Raw genomic sequence first — 17,989 nt, forward strand, 5'->3', positions numbered from 1 at the left:
CGGCCTCGCCAGGGGGTAGAGGATGGGGAGGCAGCCAGGGACCCTGAGTCTGATCTTTGGAGCGAGGACACGGCAGTGGTGTAGAGAAGAGAGCCGGTGAGGAGCGCTTGGCTCCAGGGTCAGAGGGAGCGCGGTCTCCCGGAGAGCCGTGCAGTCTCGGTCTGAGGTTAGGAGAAGTTTGGGGTCTGAGAGGTGGGTGCGATGCTCGAGGTGGGAATCCGCCCTCGGCGCCCCTGGACCGAGTCGCGCAGCGCCTGCAGCAACAGGTAGCCCCTAGGGGTGGAGGTCCCAGTGGGACCCCGAGCTGGGCTTTGTCCTCCGGATTAGAGGGAGCTCCCAAGGGACAGAGTGAGTGGGGGTGGGCGTGGGGGGGGAGAGTTTTCTAACACTTCTTGATGCCCCTTTGAGTTGTTTTGGTGTGTCGGGTGGAGGGGGTGATCCGAGGGTAGGAACCAGGATGGAGAGCCTAGGGTGCACCCCACCTCCAATTGTGTGAGCGCTTTTATCTTCTGTGGTTGACCCCTTGCCCTTCGGATTTTGTCTCTTGGGATGGGGAAAAACTGACAGAAACTCGATGCCAAAGTGGACTGCTCACACTGATTGGCAGGGAAAGTGCAAACAAAGAGGTGCATCTCCCGGAAACAATGATTTTGGAGATTCCTCCCCCTCTCCCCCAGCAGACTTGAGCGCGTTAGACAGCGTGATGGGTGTGGAGGGGACCAGGACAGGCATATCCCGGGGAAAGTTTCGGGCGAGGTAGTGGGAGGAGAGGGTCGGGGCAGAGTTGCAATGGGCTGGGGACTGAGCCGCCCAGGCTCGCCTCCGAGGTTCCCGGAGGCCGGGCGGGAGATGCGGGGAGAGGGAGGGGGCGGGGAGGGGAGGGGAGAGAGAGAGGAAGAAGGGGTGAGAGGGAGAAACCTGCCGCCGCTCGCCGCCTCTTTGTCTGCTCCGGGACTTGGAACAAAAGGGGGAACTCTGATGAACTCTCTTTCTTCCCCTCTCCCCCGGACGCGCGGGTATCTCCCTCTCGCAACTTTGCCGCCGCGACTTTCTCCGCTGTCAGGCCACACAAAAGTGTCCGAGCGCCGCGAGGACCGCGACAAGGGAGACGTCTCTCAGAAGTGCGACGAAGTGGGGAAGAAGGTGAGTGGGGACTGTTGTCTTGTTTATCTCTCTCCCCCGCAACGCGCCCCGCTCCCCGCCCTCCGGAGGACCGAGGAGCAGTCCGGTGGCGAAGTTTGGCCAAGTTGTACCTCCTTTCCCCTGTTCCCTTCTCTTTTGTTCTTTAAGGAACTTGCACAGATTGTTTTATTTGTTTATTTCTAATGGGCAAAAGCCAGGCGGGCATTTCTCTCAAGTGCCTCTTTATATGAGGAGCTGGGGGGATGGGGGGAAGGGTGTCTCAAGGGGGCATTGCCTCGCTTTCTCCTAGCTGCGCGCAGACCGGAGGGAAGCGTGCTGAAATGGTTGGGACTTGCCGGGTCTGACTTTGGTCCTGCCAAGGAAAGAGATATGGAAGCGGGGGTCGTTCCCTCACCATTTTATAACTTAACAGCCGGCGAAGCGTTGCGCAGATCCAACGCACCATACCCAAAGCTGCAGCGCGAGAACGCAGAAGAGGTTTGGGTGGTAGGGTATTGGACTCTTGTGTTTGCGGTCGAGGGTGTTAGAGCAAACAGGTAGGAGTTCAGAAAGTTTTCTTTGGGGCTGGGATAGGTTGGAGGAAGAAGCCACAGGTTCTCGACTGTCAGAGATGCAGGGATGGAGGGATGGGGCCTGGACCACTAGTTAGAGTCGGCCATCCCGTCCACCCCTCTCAGTTTCACGACCCACCCAGAATAACCTACGCGGTGCTGGCGATCCATCATCACCTCTCTCACTTAACGCGGGCCCCCACCCCCGCCCCATTTCAATGTGTTTGAGTAGAAAGGGGAACGCGAGCGCCTGAAGCTCCACAGACCCAGCGGTCCGCCCCGCCTTTTGTGTTTTAACCTTTTGTTTCTGTCTGCCACGCCCGCCCAAAAGAGGGATGGCTGTTGCAGCTTCTGCGGGGTGGAGAGGCAGCGCAATTCCCTCTGTGTTTATAGGCAAAAGGAGACTCCTTAACTTTGTTTCCCAAGTAGCTTCACTTCGCAGTGTTTCTGGATTGGTTCTTGCTCAGATGAGGCGAACACTGTGCACCTAATAAACATCTCCGCTTTATAGGGCATTTCTTTCAGCACTTTCCCACTTTATCACAAAGTTGTTTATCCGCCCAGTCACTTGGTTCATAGAAAGACATTTAGGGACAGAAATTGGGAGTTTGTTGAAAGTGGGCGAACGTGGTATGTTCTAGCAGTGTTTAAATATTGGGAATGTGTGGAACAGGGCTCTTGAGTTAGAAAATGCAAATTTAGGTCATTATCTTCAGGTCTGTTTTGTGAGATCGTTCCAAATACCAAGGTAATTAATTTATCACTGCTACCCACTCCTATCCCCACCCCGGAGCTAGAAGCTTTCCTCCCACCCTTTGCCTTTATCTCCCACCTTTACAGTTTGACCGGACAGATGAAACATCAAACTGTGCTGCTAATACCTGGAGGAAAGAGCCAAACATAGTCTATTCGAACTTCTTAAAGCTGTGATTTCGTACGGTAGTATCCATTATTAAAACTTGCAGCTAGAAACGATTCAATGGCCAGAGCTATGTAGTTTTGAATTTTTGTGTCAAAGAAAGAAATATATTAATGCTAAGGTTACTTTTTTAAAAGAAACTATGAGTGTGTTGAGTGACTTGGAAGCTAACACTAATTAATTTCAATTGTATAGGTGTGAATACTATTGTCAGCATCTAGAAAGCATCATGAGTGCCCTGACTCCTTCGTACTGCATTGTTCTTACTGGATCTTTCTATCAGTGAATGTTATGGAAGTACCAATACAACGTCAAGTCATTCCTGAATGAAACTTACCAAACTTTTTTCTTTGGAGTTGCTTAAAAGTTGTTGCGATTTTTGATGATGCCTTCCCTATGTGGATTACTACAATTTGATCACTGGGAATTCTCCACCTTAAAGAAGGTATGTTGCTTTTTAAATACTCTACAAGCACTTCATTTTGGAGCTGGTACTTACGCCACTAGAGAATTGCCTAGTTATTTTGAGCTGTTGCCTGATCAAAGTGATTTATGACTTTGGATTTCCTTGTTTTGAACTGGTTTTTGTAGGTTCATTTTCATCTGGAATGATGATTTGGGTACTTCTAAGGAAATTTTATTAATCTGACAGTGTCTTCGATATGATTACACATAATGAACATGGATTATATACTTACTAAGGACAGTTATGTAACAATGATGGGTCCAAGAGGCAAATGTCCTATTTTATTTATGATGGATTTTGCTTTTAAATATCACATTGAATGTTTCTATCGTAGCAGGACTTTTGTGGTTTGCATTAATTTTTTTTCACTTTTGACATTTCATTTTGGTAAACAAAATCCAAAAGTGGTCAGACGGAAATGAATTCCTACTAGCTGGGAGTCAATATAAAGTACAATAAGTTCTGTTAGAATAAAAACTTTACTATGTAATAACAACAAACTGTACATTTGTTTAATCTTTATGGTAGACATTAAGTTTTTATAGTGGTCATTAAGAGTCTTATATTCCTTCTTTTATGTCTTATAATTCATTCTTGATCATCTCTGTGAGAAAGCCATTCGAAATTCACATAAATACTCTTGGTAATATAAAAAGTATTTTGATACAGTATTTACTTTCCTTGTTTAGCAGTTGTTTGCCATGGAAAGTGAGAGTTTTCTTTGTTTAGAATAGGTTGCTTTGAAATGATTTAAGTTGTAGGATTTGATCCTCAAAATGATTCAAGTTCAAGGTGGTTTTAAATGCTACAGATGGAGAATATCGTTGATATATTACTGTAATTGAGAAATGTTAAGGTATGGTCAGAAAGATAATTGGGAATTGGAAATATTTTTATCCTGCTATAAGTAAAAAGTATTATGATGTGCTTTTTTTTAGTTGTAGAAACTTGGACAAATTACTTCATCTTCCTGGACTTTAGTTTGTCATCTATAAAATGAAGGGTTAGGTTAAAGAAACTTGAAGAAATCTTCTAGCTTTAAGATTTTTGTGATTTGTTGATTGCTCCTGTAATTAAGGAGCATCCTCTCTTGTGAAGTTCATTTTTAAATTGTGGAACAGTGGAGTTACTGACATGGAAAACTTTATGTGTATTAATAACAATTATTTTGTATGACTGTTTAGCTCAGGGAGTATTAGTTCAAGAAATAGGCTTTAAATTTTCTGTGAAGTATACTTTCGGCAAAGTGTGTTGCATGGAAACGTCAGATTTCCTGAAATGTTTTCAACAAAAGTTTATCTGCTGGAATATTTTGGGGTGTGTGTATGTGTGTGTGTGTGTGTGTGTGTGTGTAGAGTGCAGTATTATTTTCCAACAAATGTTTTACCTACAAATGTCTGATGTGAATATCTTTGAATCTGTTTTAATGGCCACCCAGCATTGGGCTCAGAGGTTTAGAAACAGACTCTGGAATGAAACAGACCCGAGTTTGAATCCTCATCTTGATAACCTTGGCCAGTTTACTTGCTTTCCTGGGGTCTCAGTTTTCTCATTTGTAATTGGGGAGCATAACACTTATCCCATGAAGTTGTTGTGGGGAATATATTTTTTAAAACCATATATGTAAGAAAAAACTTAACAGAGGGGTAAGCATCTGTAAGTATGTTTAGTTATAATAAAAGCTACTACTATTGCCTTTCACAACGAATCAGTGATGTTTTGATACTTCCAACTTTCTTTGTTGACTGCCTTGCAAGTTTCAAGCCACATTAACCAAAAGTATTCACTGAAATATTCAAAGTCAGTTTGGATAGAAGTTTTCACATGTTTAGATATGTTCTTTTCTCTAGAAATATGTTCTATTCAAGTTTTTTATCCAGTTAAGCATGGATAAAAAACAACGTTTATTAAGTTTTGTTACGTATAAACATGTTACCGAAGGTCATGACTTCCTCTTGTACTATGTGGCCTTTCCTTTTCCTTACAGAAATTTCTGTAAATTGAGATAAGAGCAAGTTTCTAGAATTGATGTACACAAATTCTCTATTTTCAATGTTGTCAGTGAGGAGTAAACTTAGATATAGTTTAAAAAACTTTGTTCATTCACTTTTCAGCTATGATATAAAGTGATGGTTCAGTGATTTCTTGATGAGGAAAATCAAGAACTATAGCACATTTTCTGACATTAGTTTTTATAGAATGGTCTTTATTTAAATAAAAAACCTCACAGTTAGTACATACAACACTTAGAAGAATAGCATATCGTTGTGAAATGAAGTTTAAAGTCTTGGATTTTCATTTTCTAGATCTGTAATTTAGCAAAATACATGGCCATCCCTGAATGATAATTCAGTTTGAGGGAGATTATATTCATTTACCCTTTAGGAAGTTTCTGATGGGAATGTTAAAGTACTGTTTATCCTCATTTGTAATTTATCAGCAGAGAGTTGCCTGGAAATAATAATTATTTAAAAGAAAAACATGGGATAAATCAATATTAAAATGGGAAACTTTTCTTCCATATGTATCCACAACTTTCTGTTTGTGGACAACATCTATTTTAATCAGCAGATTATATACCTTTAGTATAGCAACTACTAATATAAAAATTTGTAATTACAGAGTTTAAAATGATAAATGCCTTAAAGTTTTTCTGTGATGTTAATTCTTAGGTTATAACCAAGTACACTTAATAACTTTTCTCTGAGTATCAAATTTTATAGTCTTGGTTATTTAAAACTGTTTGTTGACATGATTAGTTTGAATTATTGAAACCAGAAAAATCTGCCAAGGCACTCACAAGAAACTTACATAGGAAGAAAATCTAAATGTTCAGCTCTGCCTTCTAAAATGATAAATACAGCACATACTAAGCATCTTACAAGTAAATAGAAAACATTTATTTAACTTTGAACTTTATAATAAGTCTAGGGGGTGATCAGCTGAATATTTTGTTATGTTTTGAGTACTGTTTCGTTTCCTTATTTATTTAATTGAAGTATAGCTACTTACTTATTTGCTATGAGTTTCTTTAGGAACATTAAGTGTTCCCAAATTTACTTTGATTTCTTCTTTATGGCCTCAAATTTCCCGACTTATAAGTGTCAGTCATTTCTAAAAACTTTGATGGTATTTCTGCCCATTATTGTTGAAGATACAGGTGTTTAGAAATATATTTATCATGAAACTATGAAGCCTACTTTGTTCATTCGTCCTTTCCTCATTCATTTTTTTAAGTAATATGCTATCTATGTGTCAGGCATTGCTCTAAGCACTGAGGATACAGAAGAAATAAAAATTTTTGTACTCTTGGAGCTTTTACTAGTGACAGTAAAATATATGTTAAAAGGTGACAACTACTGTTGAGAAAAATGAGCCAGGAAGGGGAGATGGGGAGTCGGAGGAAAGGGGATTGCAATTTTCAACGGGATGGCCAGGGAAGACCTCACAGAGAAGGTGACATCTGAGGAATGATATAAACGAAATGAAGGAATGAGCCACACGATATCAGGCAGAAGAGCATTCAGGCAGAGGCAGGCCAAGCGTCTAGTTTATCAACAGAAAGCAAGGCGGGCGTAGTGGCTGGAGTCGACTGAGCAAAGGGGACAATGGTAGGACATGAGGTCAGTGAGGAAACAGGAGTATGGTGAGCAGATCACATGGATCCTTAAAGGCCATTGTGATTTTACACTGAGGGAGATGGGGTACCAATGAAGGTGTTTAAACAATGATTGACCTGATATAACTAATGCTGTAACAGAGTGACTCTGGCTGGTGGGTTCAACGAGATCAAAGATGGGCAAGGGCAGAAACAAGGGAGACCATTTCGGAACCTATTTCAGCTATCAAGTGAGAGATGATGGCAACTTGGACAAGGGTAAAAGCAGCATGGAGGTAGTGAGAAAGGATTGAATTCTGAAGATACTTTGGTTGGAGGAATTTCTGGTGGACTGGATAGGAAGTATGACAGAAAGAGAGGAGTCAAGTCTGAGATTTTTTTGGACCCAAACACCTGAATGGACCCAATGCCCATGAACTGAGATGAAGTGTGTACTCAGGGTGGGGGAGACTAGGAGCTCAGCTTGAGCACATTAAGATACTTAAAACATCTAGGCAGTTTGATACACAAGTTTGGTTTTCAGGGAAGAAATCTACAAATTTGTGAGTTGGAAGAAACTAAATGCTATTTAGGGACTTCCCTGGTGGTCCAGTGGTTAAGACTCTGTGCTTCCACTGCAAGAGACACGGGTTCAATCCCTGGTCAGGGAACTAAGATCCCTCATGCCACATGGCCAAAAAAAAAAAAAAAAAAAAAAATTTAAATGCTATGTAAAGTCATGAGACTGGATGAGATCACTAAGGGAGTGAGTATAGGAAGGAACGAGGTCTAGATACTGAGCCTTGGAGCCCTCCAGATTTAGAAGTGGGGAAGATGAGAAGGGGCAAGTAAAGAATAGTGAGAAGGGGCTGCCACTGAGGTGGAACCCAGTGAAGAGAGTGTGTCCAGGAGGAAGGCAAGGTCGTCTGGGTCAAGTGCTGCTCGTGGATTGAGCAAGATGACGATTGCGAATAGACCTTCGCGGTTCGGCCTTTGGGAGGTCGATGCTCATTGGTAGTCTTGGCTAGAGCTGTTTTGATGAATGGTGAGAGATCACATCTTTTCCCTAATTTGTGTGGGCCATTATATACCTTTAAAAAAAACCTTATCTATTTGAAATAAAATTTGTCAGTGCTTTATAATTGATAAAATGCTCTTGCATATGTTATCTTAGTTAAGTCTCATAGTAGTCTAAGAGAGATGGGATGATAATATCCATGTTTATCTTACAGAAGAGGAAATTGAGACTCAGAAGTAAAGTGATTTGTTCAAAGTCACCCAAATATAAGATAGAGCTTTTTTTTTTTTTAAACTTCATACCCCTTAGCATTCACCATAGGGGAGATAGTAATAATAAAACAAATTCCAATACAATGTGACAGAGGTGATAATAGTGATATATACAAGGTATAGAATTAAATCAGGGCAGGGAGAGATTATTCTTGGGGATCAGGGAAGACTTTCCCAAGTTGGGATTTAAAAGATGCATAGCATTTTAACATGTAGTCAAAGGGAAGAACATTCTAGGCTTGGAAAATATGATGTGCAAAAATGTGGAGGGATGAAACATGGGGTGATAACTGGAATGTATTTGGGATGTTTAAGCCATTTGATTCATGCTGAACATGAAAGAAAGTAGAGGAGAGACAGGCTGGAATGACAGCAAGTGCTAGTTCAAGCTTGGATTGAAATATGTTTTTAGTAAAACAGCTACTAGGTGCCATCTTAAATGTATCTCATGTCACACCAGATAGTATGCAACCTAGTTAGAAATGTCTGAATATATATATATATATACATCACCATAAATGCATTGTCTTTGTCACTTCAGGCTGCTGTAACCAAGCACCATAGACTCGGTGGCTTATAAACAGCAGAAATTTATTTCTGTCAGTCCTGGAGGCTGAGTAGTCCAAGATCAAGGTACTGTGTCAGGTGAGGGCTGGCTTCCCGGTTCATAGATGCTATTTTCTTGCTGTGGTCTCACCTGGTGGAAGAGGCAAGGGAGCTCTCTGAGAGCTCTTTATAAGGACACTAATCCCATTCATGAGGGCTCCACTCTCATGACCTAATCACCACCCAAAGGCCTGGCCTCTAAATACTGTAATTTTGATATTTTTAGGTTTCAGCATATGAATTTTGGGGGGATACAAACATTCAATCTGTAGCATGTGTATCTTCCAAATTCAATGTATATGTGAATCATATACCACCGGAAAAGCTCTGGTGACTGTACTTCTAGTCTGTATCAATCGGGATGCTTTTGGCTTCAAGTAAGAGATACTTAAGTGAGGATTTTTATTTTATTTTATTTTTTGGTTCCACGTTAAATAAATTTGGATTAGGGCTATTTCAAGAGCGTCTAATTGAACAGCTCAGCAAATGTCATGCATGGTTCCTGGTTAGCTGGCTTTCTCCTTCTGGTCCTGAGATAGCTTCAAGCATCGTGTTCCCACATGGGAACCTAAGATAGGAAGGATTGAATCCTTCCTTTCTCTCTCTCTCTCCCACCCCACCCCCATACACACACACACACACTCACACACACACACATATATATATATGTAAATGTACAGAGGTGTGCAACCATCACCATTTTTAGAACTTTTTATTACCCCTAAAATATCCCCTGTGCCCAATGCAATCAATTTCTCTTCTCACCCTCTGATCTCAGGCAACCACTAATGCAGTTTCTGTCTCTTTAGATTTGCCTTTTCTGGACATTTCACACATAAATGGAATTATGCAATAATGATCTTTTTGTCTGGCTTCTTTTGCTTACCGTAAAGTTTTTGAAGTTCGTCCGTATTGTAGCATGTTTCAGTACCTTGTTCCTTTTTATTGCCAAGCAGTGTTTTATTGTATGGATATATTGTACTTTTTCTATTCATCAGATGAAGGGCATGTGGGTTGTTTCTGTTTTTTAACTAGCATGAATAATGCTGCTAGGAACATTTATGCGTAAGTTTTTGTGTGGACACGTGTTTTCATTTCTTTTGGGTAGCTAGCTAGGTAGGCGTTGAATTGCTATATTGTATGGTACCTTATTAAACTTTCTAGTGAAACCACCAAACTGTTTTCCAAGGTGGCGACAGCATTCTGTGGGTTTGAGGGTTCCACCAGTAATGCGTGAGGCTTCCAGTTTCTCCACATCCTGGCCTTTTGTATCTTTTAAAGAGTGAGGAAAACTTTCAAAGAAGTCCATGAGAAGATTCCCAGGGTAACTACCGAGGGCCATGTTGAAACCTAGTCACTAGCAAGGGGGATGTGATTGCTCTGAGCGGCTCAGACTGATCAAGTGGCACCCTGAGCCTGGGAAGACGCCCATCATGTCTATCAGTACATAGTGTCAGAACGAAACTGAAGGGAGATGGCTCGTGGGTAGGTAACCAACAGAGTCAGCCAATAGGCTGTGTGTCAGGCTAAGGACCTGTGATGTAAACATACAAAGTAGGGCCAAGTGTTTACATTACAATTATGATTTAAATGGTAGCCACAAACTTGAACAGAAATAACCCATTCTATTGGAATTCAGGTTATTTTCTGCTTATTGTGTGAAGAATTTTTGAAAATTAACCTGTCCAAACTAATAGCAAAATAAGCATAGCCTTGGTGAGTGACTCTGGGCAGTTGCTAAGCCCCAGCATTCCTTTCCTATGAAGTACCATGTAACATTTTTGGCATCCCAGTAATAGTTTTTTATAATCTCGGTTAAGTGTAAGTCAACAGCCACCAAATGCTGTCTATATCCTTAAGATATAGACAGATATTTAGACTATTTTAAGTGTTGGACAACCTGGTGGCACCTTGAAAAAAAGTATTTGAGCTTTGATGGCAACAAAAACCCCACAAGACTATATTTTATAGTCCTAACTTATTCTTCCTGTTAATTGTTTTTAAATATATCTTTTATTGGGTGGTGTGACATACATAAGGATAGATAAACCTGCAGTGTGTGTAGGAGATTGATACTACCCTGTCTTACAAAACCCAGAATATGTGGGTCAACGTATTCGTTTCAGTGAATGATGGAGTTTCAAGTGATTCATACTTGAAAGTCCCTGAAAATCTGATAATTAGAATGCATAAATAAGTAATTCTAAAAATTTAGGCAGATACAGATAACTGTGGAGGGAAATTACATTTGAAATTGATTTCTGTGACCCTCTAGCTCTTACAGTTATTTTCTTCTTTCTTCGAATCTTAGAGTAGGCACCTAGTAGACTATGATACCTAAAATTTTGTACTGTAGTTTTAATACTAACATTTTGAAGTATACAGTGACTTAAAAATCCAGACAACTCCAGTAGTTCTCTCATAATGAGTCACTGGTGGGGAAAGCCAAGAAGAGAAATTTAAGTTTCTTAATTATTGGTCTGAGTGGGTATAAAGTCTATGTCTTAAAATTCATAGTTCAGTGTTCTGTTTCTCAGAGAAGTGGTAACTATCCAGAAACCTCAGACATTTGTACACCAGTATCTTATACATCCTCTTATTTGAGCCTCGCTCCAATCCCAATGTAGTAGGTGTTAGTGACATTCTCATTTTACAAGGAAGAAATTGGGGTTCAGAGAAGTATCTGGCCCAAGTAACCCAACTGGTAAATGGAATATCACAAATCCATTCATTAGGGACCAGCAGTGTAAATTAAGACAAGAAAGAATATCCCTTTGAGAGGTTCTGCTGAACCTGATAACATGTCTAGTTTCACGTTGATGATTTACCCTTATTCTGCAGGTTCTGTGAATGTATTTTGAGACCCAAACATTGAATCAGGCTTAAAAAAGGACCCTCTGCTCTGCTGGTATTTTAGATTCCTGCTCGTGTTGCAAGCAGCAGTTGGGAAGCTGGCAAGATGGTGAAACTAGTCGGTGTTCAAGAGTTTTACTCGTCGGATTTTAATGGGATGGTGTCATTACTTGTAATGTATTTTTATACATTATTTATAACGTATTGTAATACATAGATAATTGTAATGTTCTGGATTTTCAAATGATGTATCAAAGGTGATACGTAACAATGTTCATAGAGTCGTCTTTCTGTAGCAAAAGAAAAATGGGTTTTGGAACATCTTTTCCCTCTGTTTCTTCTTCAAGGAAGATGTCCAAGGAAGAGCTCTGGGTAGAGCTTACAAATCCTGAATGGAAAACCCTGAGTAGAGGACCTCCCTGTGACTGCAACTTACTTTGTCTTTGCCCTTAGGTGTCTCTCTTCCTCTATATATGTATGAAAAAGGACTCCATGTAGTGACACACCCTTTGTCCGTAGATCTAGCTCCTGTTCTGGGCTTTCTACTTCGGTGAGCAACTGTTCTGGACTGTGGTGAGGCTCTAGGGGCCCTTCTTGGGGCCTAGGCCGGAGGTTGGCCTAAGTGACCTGGTCCCTGCCTTCTTTCGCTTGTCCCGGGGTTGGTCTTCTTAGGCTTCTGGTTCTTACGGCTTCGATAGGGGGAATAGGACTTTTCTAGAAGTCTAGAGCAGACTTGGCCAAGCTGGAGATGCTTTGCTTCCTTTCCCTTGGACTTGGCCTTTCGATGGTGTGGGCGTCTTTTCTTGGGGGCAGGGGTATACAGTGTTTATATTTTATTATACTTACATTTAAATTTCACCATTAAATACTGAGCATAAGTATTTAAGTAGATGCTGGCCTCATGTTCAGATTTTCAAAATCTAAAGATAAATGGATGGACGGCTTTAAGGATGTGATGGATGAGACATTGAGAAATATATTAAACAATTAGAGAATCTAGGGGGTGGTAAAATTTCATCTCTACACATTTACACATTTAGTGGCACAAGAAAACTCTAGGGACATGAAGACATATGTAAAGCTTTGGGTTGCAATTGGAGGAAAAGCCCGTTCAGGAGTTGTGGGTGTCTTTAATCAGGAGACTTCCTGAAAAAGAGGGGCTTTTCCACAGTAGAAGGAAGAAGAGAACTTGAACCTCCCTCGACGCTTCACACCAGAAGTTCCATAGCCTACACTTTTTGTGGCCTTCATATTGTGTCCCCGAGGCTTATTTTGGCCTGGACCCAGGTCTTCATAGCTCCTGTTTGGATTGAAGGGTGAACCCTAGATATTATGGTCGAGGCGGAGTGCATAACTGAGCCCCTTTCCATTCTTTCATTGGGATGCATGCAAGGAAGATGTAGAAGAAAGGAGTTATCCCCAAACTCAGAACACCCAAAGGTGGGCAGTTCTTGGCTCTCACTTTGCACAGTGACCCCATGTTTCTACCTCAAATTCTATTTAGTCCCTGCCTCAAATTGACATTCTAGAGAGCTGTCCCTTCCTGTCTGCCCCCTTCCTCGTGAAAAATCTCACACTGCACTAGCACATCAAGGATGATAGTTTCTAATGGTGAATTAGTAGAGAATGGAAAGCCCATCAGGGGTTGGCACAGTTAGTTATGATGAAATACGTCCTACTGTATTTGACCTCAGTGATTATAATAAAGAGATGGTAATGTAACAAAAAGTTACGAGCCTATGTTTTCAGCTTCTTTTATATTTTGCAGATTAGTGTAGTTAAAAGACTAAAAAAAATGACGCTTGTTTTTCTGTCTTTGGGATAAATAAACCTTGCTTCTATCGTAATATGTTTTCAGTATTTGTCTCAGCGTGGGAATTGGGGTGAAAGTTCATGGAATTTTTTCTTCAAAAATTTCTGTTGAATTCTGCCTGGCTCTGCAGCCAAATTCAAAATTCTCACTTGACTGTAATGATTAAACTAGTATACCTAAATATATTGTGTAGGTCCCTAACTAAGTGGCTGTAAGAGTGCATTTGAGATGTCAGCAAACAAGAGCAAGAAGCATCGTGTTACCATTATTCTACTGCCAAGTCCTTGCTAGGTAGGGTGGCCTCCTGAGTTCTCAGAGTTTGTGTGTGCTGAGGATCCCGAAGCCAGGGATGGGTTTGGCACTAACTCTGGCTTGGTATCCAGATCACCTTTGGAACATAGGAAGGGATCCAGGTGCCCAGAAAAGGGGCTCAGAGTCTGAGCATCTTGTAATTCCCATCTTATTTTCTGACTCTTGCCTTTGCATCAATTTAATTCTTATTTACCTACTGATTCAAGTTTGCTCTGCAAATTCCATCACTTGGTGCACAGATTCAAATAGTTTATCTTTGCATATCCTGGCCATTTGTGCTCCTCAGCTGTTTTAGTCACTGACCTGAACTCTGCCTGGTGGTATCCTGCTACTACTTCTTGTCCTTGGTTCTTACCTTCTTTAGATCTCAATCCTCAGAGCTCGTCAATTTCAGCGGCTCCTGGCCAACCCCAGTGATCTCAGGTTCTACCTCCTGTTCTTATGGAATAATATTGGATCCTAATATGTTGCTAAAAATAGTAATCTAGCATATTTCCAAAATCAGAACTCTCCATTTGCTATCACTTCTGCTCTTTTCCAGGGAATTACTTTGATTCAGTTACCAAAAATGACATCTCTGGAGTACGGTGAAATACAGAGCCTCTCAATCATCTAAAAAGAATCAAGCTGTGCTGAGTCCTATTTTTATGCCAAATGTATCTGAGTGTTCTGAGTCTTTGAAAACTGGTGATGGATGAATACTATAGGTGGTGGTTCTTTACTAACCAAGCTATTTGATGAATCCACATAAGGAATTGTAGCAAACTAGCTGAAACAAGTTAGCCTTGGTGGGAGACCTTCTGGAGTGATGAATAAGAGTAGGGCATTTTGTTTTGAGTTGCTTAAACCCAGAATAAGCCTAATTTACAAGCATCTGTTGACCGAAAGTCTCTTGCTGGTAAAATTGGATGCTTCAGAAAGGGGCTGGATGCCTGGGTACAGTGGAAGGAGGGAGAATTTTCATGGTATATTCTTGTGTTTCATTTGAATTTTGAACTATGTGACTGTATTTTACCCAATAGAAACAGGAGGATAAAAGGAAAAAAGGAAGGAAGGGAGGGAGGAAAGAAACTAATTACAGGGAAAAATACATCAATTAAGTAATATTTCGAAGTCACGTGCTTATATGAAGCCCTTTGCAAAACTCTTGGGAGATAACAGTGTATAGTGAAAGGAACTCTTCAGAGATTCCTAGATGCTAGTCTTTACGTAAATGATCTCTAAAGCTGTCAACCACCCCATAAATTAGGCATTGTTATCCACATTTTGCAAGTGAGGAAATGGAAGCTGTTAAGGGTAGAGCTGGGAGTTGGACCCAGGTGTGTCTGACTCCAAACACTGTGCCATGTGCCTATCTCAGCTTGGGTTGCTATAACACAATACTGCGGACTGGGTGGGTTAAACAACAGACATTTATCTCTCACAGTTCTGGAGGCTGGCAAGTCCAAGATCAAGGTGTGGGCAGATTCAGTGTCTGGTAAGGGCCTTCTTCCTGTTTTGCAGATGGCTGCCTTCTTTTTGTATCCTCACTTGGTGGAGAGAGATCTCTGGTCTCTTCATACCTTTATAATGGCACCAATCTCATCATCCGACCTCCACCCTCATGACCTTATTCAAACCCAATTACCTCCCAAAGGTCTCACCTCCAAATACCATCACATTGGAGACTAGGGTTTCAACATATGAATTTTGGGAGAGACACAAACATTCAGTCCATAGCACTACCTCTCCAACAAAGATATAGCATAAGGGATCTGTAAATGTTCTCTAGTATCAACTCCCTGATCAAAACTGGCTTTGGGCAAAATTGTCATGTAGTAGAAATTTGACTGCTACTGTCTGCAGTTCTCATCCTCTCAATCCCCTTTCCTTCCTTTGTTATTTTCTCTCCTTCCCTTTGTCCTCTTTCCTTTTCTTGATCATCCAGAGCAGTTGAGTCTCTCAAGATATTATTCCATCCATCCATCCACCCATCCATCCACCTACCCATCCATCCACCACACATCCACATGTAAGGACTGGACTGGATGCTGGAGACACAAAGTTGAGCAAAAATGGACATGGTTCCTGCCACCATGTAGCTTAAGAGGAAAAGAGGCATCTGTGTCTGAATGTGTTGGGGAAACGCTACACACTGTGCCCAGCAGGAGGCTGGAGGGCTCAGCAGGCCCTCTAAACACCCTGAGATGTCCATTGGTTAGAGTTTCACTTTTTTTTTTTAAACTTTTCAAATATGGAATGATGGTCCCACTGTGACCTGTCCTGGAGTATAATAATTTGGGGCAGCAGAAAACTTTCTGTGCCTCTCAGGTCATATAAGGAAGTTGCTCACTACAGCCGTGAAAAAATTAGCCCCAATACAAACAACAAAAACAACAATAAAGGGCTTCCCTGGTGGCGCAGTGGTTGAGAGTCCGCCTGCCAATGCGGGGGACACGGGTTCGTGCCCCGGTCCGGAAAGATCCCACATGCCGCGGAGCGGCTGGGCCCGTGAGCCACGGCCGCTGAGCCTGCGCATCCGGAGCCTGTGCTCTGCAACGGGAGAGGCCACAACAGAGAGAGGCCCGCGTACCGTGAAACAAACAAAAACAGGAACAAAAAAATGTACCAGATTATAATGGGGTGGGACAAAAACGTAAAGGAGTGCAGTAAAATTAAGATGATGTAATAAGCAAGGGACCGTAAGAACAGCCAGAATGATAAAGACTACTGGGCTGAAAGCGGCCCTTCAGAAGCTCACAAAATCATTTGAGAACATCTGAGAGAAGATAAGCAGAGCCTCATCTAGTCCCAGGAGAACCAGCTAAGTTTAGGCAACCTGGACCACATTCCCTGAACTCAGGCAGTAAGTTTGTTGATACCACCCAGTGTAGCACCTACGTAGGTTGCTCTGCTTGGTTTTCAGTCATTTCAGTTAGATGGCTGGTAGCCCTGCCTCCCAAAGAGATCAGGTCCTAATATCTGGAACGTGTAAATATTACCATATAAAGAAAATGGTCTTTGCAGATGTGATTAAGTTAAAGATCTTGACATGGAGTGATTGTCCTGGGTTATCTGGGTGGCCCTAAATCCAATCACAAGCGTCCTTCAAAGAGAGAAGCAGAAGATCAACCCCACAGAGCAGAGCAGAAGGTGACATGAAGATGGTGGCAGAGATTAGAGTGATAGGGCCACATTCTAAGAAATAACAGCATCCGCCACAAGCGAGAAGAGACAAAGAATAGTCTCTGACAGGCACATGGCCCTGTCAACACCTTGATTTTGGACATCTGGCCTCCAGAATCGCGAGAGAATAAATTTCTGTGGTTTTAGGTCATGGAGTTTGTGATAATTTGTTACAGCAGCCCTAGGACACTCATAAAGGTTGTAACCTCTCTGAGTGCCAGGCAGTGTCTTCTCCTCTGTATTGGACTTCTACTTAGCATTCAGAATTCTGCACATAATAGGCATTCAAATACTCAAGTACTTGAACTGACTGACTTCACTGGTTCAGCCATTCAGAGCCTCAAGACTAGTATTTGAAATTTTATTGGGATAGAAGTGAGACCAGAAAGATCTGGATATTCACTTGCAAAAGAAGGAATTAATACCCCCAAGGCTTAGTCTCTTGTGAATTTGTTTCATCTTAAAGATCTGGATATTCACTTGCAAAAGAACGATCTGGATATTCACTTGCAAAAGAAGGAATTAATACCCCCAAGTCTTAGTCTCTTGTGAATTTGTTTCATCTTAAAGCTTGGAGTTACACTGCCGTTTAATGTAGCAATTCTTTTGCTCTACTGGAATATTAATAATACCACCAAGGGGGACTTCCCTGGAGGTCCAGTGGTTAAGACTAAGAGCTTCCACTACAGGGGGCGTGGGTTCAATCCCTGGTCACAGCTAAGATCCCGTGTGCTGTGCAGTGCAGCCAAAAAAAAAAATAATACCACCGATTCCACCGAGAAGACTTCATCTCGCAGAACAAGAAAAGCAAGTCATTCCAGGCAGTGGTTTGACATCTTAATTAGATACTTCCTTGGTGCTGGATTTCTCTTCTTTTACACTGACAATATCTAAATGACAGTGTTCTGGGATTTCTGGTTCAAACACAAAATGTCTTCTGCTCAAATCTTCCATGAAATGTCATTTTGAAACTATAAGCTTAGTTCTTATTCAAGGAGAACCCTTAGTGTATTTACTGGGACTTTAGCTGAATAGGCACTGCAGGATCATGTTTTTTGGGAAGTAGAAACAGTTTGTTTTTACATATAGGGAAGCTGTAGAAAAGAATTTGGAATCTTGACTCAGTAGACTGACCTGGTGGTGAACATTATTCTCCCTATATTATGGCATTTCTTTATTTTCCTTCTGTAGGGAAACAAGGTCTCCTCTAAGACCATTCCTCTAGGATCTCAGTTACCTTATATAGCCATGTAGCAGTTAAAATAAATTGTTA

General features: G+C 41.5%; 1 pseudogene; it reads left to right on the top strand.

Moving 5' to 3' along the window:
• Positions 1-201: 201 nt before the first annotated feature.
• Positions 202-17,989, top strand: part of LOC112396600 (uncharacterized) — a 394,687-nt pseudogene continuing 376,899 nt past the window's right edge.

The sequence above is a fragment of the Neophocaena asiaeorientalis genome, unplaced genomic scaffold (genome assembly GCF_003031525.2).
Source record: "Neophocaena asiaeorientalis asiaeorientalis breed wild unplaced genomic scaffold, Neophocaena_asiaeorientalis_V1.1 scaffold273, whole genome shotgun sequence".
Classification (NCBI taxonomy): domain Eukaryota; kingdom Metazoa; phylum Chordata; class Mammalia; order Artiodactyla; family Phocoenidae; genus Neophocaena; species Neophocaena asiaeorientalis.